This window comes from Hylobates moloch, unplaced genomic scaffold (assembly GCF_009828535.3).
Source record: "Hylobates moloch isolate HMO894 unplaced genomic scaffold, HMol_V3 SCAFFOLD_3, whole genome shotgun sequence".
NCBI lineage: Eukaryota > Metazoa > Chordata > Mammalia > Primates > Hylobatidae > Hylobates > Hylobates moloch.
In genome coordinates, this window is record NW_026652278.1 from 48,443,964 (window position 1) to 48,447,782 (window position 3,819).

Here is a 3,819-nt window from a genome sequence, read left to right on the forward strand (position 1 = left end):
CAGTAAGTACAATTTAGGAATAAAATCCTTGAATTTCTTAAAATTCAGCTTAAATGAGAAAACGTTTTAGTCAGATATTTGCATAGGTAGAATGTTTCATTTCCTGTCAATGCCTCATTGACATGTCTCATTGTTCATAATTGAGTTTCATTGAGAAATTCCTGGGATTATTCTGGCCAATAAACCAGTTTCATGAGATGACATCTGAAACAGTAACAATGATGTTCTTTCGTGTCTTGTCTAGTTATTCCTAAAAATAGCATGACATTAGTGGCCTCAAAACCTTAAATTATGACGATTGCCCCCTCTGGTATAATCTTGACTTTATAGCCCATGATATTTGGCTAAATTGAATTAAATAGAATAACTTATCAGTTTTGGGGAAAGTCTGACAAACGGAACATAAATAGACAGGAGAAAAGCATATATAGGTTCAAAGTAAGAGTTACCGCTATCTTCTCTTTGCCTTTTAAAATGGATTTAAAGTTAACTGTGCATTTGGTGAAAAAATATGCAACAAGAGTAAAGTGTTATAAAAAGGCAGGATTATTTAAGAGAGAAAATGGATAACTAGCAAGGGATAAAAATATTTTGGGGTCATGGGGGATCCATTTAAAAGCAAATTTGCAATTGCTGTAAATGTCTCTTTGGTGGCCAGCATTCCACAAATGCTGCACAGAAACACACTCATTTTCAATGTTACACAGTTCCAGTTATTTTAAAAAGATACTTTCTCAACACATGAAGAAGCTTAAAGTTACAGCATCGTGAAAATATCCTTGGTAGATCCATGTGTTTATCATTTACTTTAGAAATATTTGTGCCTACAGTTTTGTCTTTGAGAGCTGTATTTAGGTGGTCCTGACTAAGCATTCTATATCTATGGGAGATTTTAATTTTCTGGGGAAAACGTTCACAAACGTTAAAGTTAACCCAATGTTTCTGCCTTGCACTTAATTGAGATATTTTGGGAATGAGCAGTCAGAATATTTTCTTTTATAAGTGGCATAACATAATTAAAACTAAAAATGGAAAGTCAAACTGTAAGAATTTGTCGCCCCTGCGCGCCAGTCCTGCCGAGCCGGCCAGCCGGCCTGGCTCCCCTCCCTGGCCCCACGCGCAGCCGGGCTGACCTGAGGGGGAGGGGAGGGGGCTGAGCTGGCGGGCGGCGGGCGGCGGGCGACGATGCGGGACTTCTGCCCTGGCCCTAACTGCACACGGAAGTGCACGCAGCCGACCTGGCCTTCAAGTTCCCGCGGGACCCGCCCAGACGCCAGAAGTGGGTGGACAATTGTAGGAGAGCAGATTTAGAAGATAAAACACCTGATCAGCTAAATAAACATTATCAATTATGTGCCAACCATTTTGAGACCTCTATGTTCTGTAGAACTATACATTTTGCAGAGGCATCAGAAAACTAAATAATTGGTTTATTTTATTTCTCAAAACTAATTGAAGCAGATACTCGTGAAGTCATTGGGAGAGTCCTTACAGGACAGTTCTTCGAGATAATGCAACACCAACAATATTTAATCTTATCAGTCATTTGAACAACACACAGAGTAGACACAGAAAACGAATAAAAGAACTGAGTGAAGACGAAATCAGGACACTGAAACAGATAAAAAGTTGATGAAACTTCTGAACAGGAACAAAAACATAAACCAACAATAGCAATGCTCAGAACCCCAGTGAAGAAGGGGGTGAAGGACAAGATGAGGACATTTTACCTCTAACCCTTGAAGAGAAGGAAAACAAAGAATAACTAAAATCTCTCTTTGAAATATTGATTCTGATGGGAAAGCAAAACATACCTCTGGATGGATGTGAGGCTGATGAAATCCCAGAAGATCTCGTTACTCCAGATAACTTTCAAGCACTGCTGGAGTGTCAGCCCGGATAAATTCTGGTGAAGAGGTTCTGAGAAAGCAGTTTGAGACAACAGCAGTTAACACGTTTTGTTCAAAAACACAGCAAAAACAGATGCTAGAGATCTGTCAGAGCTGTATTCGAGAATAAACTCTCAGGGAAGTGAGAGACTCACACTTCTTTTCCATTATCACTGACAATGTAGTGGACGTAGCAGGGGAAGAGCACCTACTTGTGTTGGTGAGGTTTGTTGATGAATCTCATAACCTAAGAGAGGAATTTGAGGGCTTCCTGCCTTATGAAGCTGATGCAGCAATTTTGGCTGTGAAATTTCACACCATGATCACTGAGAAGTGGGGATTAAATATGGAGTATTGTCGTGGCCAGGCTTACATCGGGTCTAGTGGATTCTCTTCCAAAATGAAAGTTGTTGCTTCTAGACTTTTAGAGAAATATCCCCAAGCTACTTACATGCTCTACTCCTCCTGTGCCATAAATATGTGGTTGGCAAAATCAGTACCTGTTATGGGAGTATCTGTTGCATTAGGAACAATTGAGGAAGTTTGTTCTTTTTTCCCTCGATCGCCACAACTGCTTTTAGAACTTGACAATGTAATTTCTGTCCTTTTTCAGAACAGTAAAGAAAGGGATAAAGAACTGAAGGAAATCTGCCATTCTCAGTGAACAGGCAGGCATGATGCTTTTGAATTCCAGCAAGCACTTGTTTTATGTTTAAAGAGTATAAACAGTGACACAAATATTAGATGGAATAACTGTATAGCTGGCCGCGCGTTTGTACTCTGCAGTGCAGTAACAGATTTTGATTTCATTGTTACTACTGTTGTTCCTAAAAATGTCCTTTTACAAGAGCCTTTGGGAAAAATCTCCAGGGTCAAACTTGATGTCTTCTTTGCTGCCAGTAGCTTGACTGCAGTACTGCATTCACTCAATGAAGTGATGGAAAATATTGAAGTTTATCATGAATTTGGTTTGAGGAAGCCACAAATTTGGCAACCAAACTTGATCTTCAAATGAAACTCCCTGGGAAATTCCGCAGAGCTCACCAGGGTAACTTGGAATCTCAGCTAACCTCTGAGAGTTACTATAAAGACACCCTAAGTGTCCCAACAGTGGAGCACATTATTCAGGAACTTAAAGATATATTCTCAGAACAGCACCTCAAAGCTCTTAAATACTTATCTCTGGTACCTGCAGTCATGGGACAACTCAAATTTAATACCTAGGAGGATCACCATGCTGACATGTTGTAGAAGTGGCTTACCTAATCCCAACACGCTCTCAGCCCGGCTTCATTGTTGGAGAATCAAATGGAAACACAGGGGGAAAGATATAGAGCTTCCATCCACCATCTATGAAGCCCTCCGTCTGCCTGATATCAAGCTTTTTCCTAATGTGTATGCATTGCTGAAGGTCCTGTGTATTCTTCCTGTGATGAAGGTTGAGAATGAGTGGTATGAAAATGGATGAAAGCATCTTAAAGCATATTTGAAGTACACTTTGACAGACCAAAGGTCAAGTAACTTGGTTTTGCTTAACATAAATTTTGATATAAAACATGACCTGGATTTAATGGTGGACACATATATTAAACTCTGTACAAGTCAGAGCTTCCCACAGATAATTGTGAAACCATGGAAAATACCTAAGAGGCTTTTAAAAATAGGCTTTTTTTTTTTTTTTTTTTTTTTTTTGAGATGGAGTGCAGTGGCGTGATCTCGGCTCACTGCAAGCTCCGCCTCCCAGGTTCCCACTATTTTCCTGCCTCAGCCTCCCGAGTAGCTGGGACTACAGGCACCAGCCACCACGCCTGGCTAATTTTTTGTATTTTTAGTGGAGACGGGGTTTCGCCATGTTAGCCAGGATGGTCTCGATCTCCTGACCTCTTGATCTGCCTGCCTCGACCTCCCAAAAAAATAGGCTTTCTTATAT

The 3,819-nt window shown here is 40.4% G+C and overlaps 1 pseudogene; it reads left to right on the forward strand.

The window, feature by feature from the left end:
• Nucleotides 1-1,185: 1,185 nt before the first annotated feature.
• LOC116478809 (52 kDa repressor of the inhibitor of the protein kinase-like) lies at nucleotides 1,186-3,536 on the forward strand (annotated as a pseudogene).
• The last annotated feature ends 283 nt before the right edge of the window (nucleotides 3,537-3,819 follow it).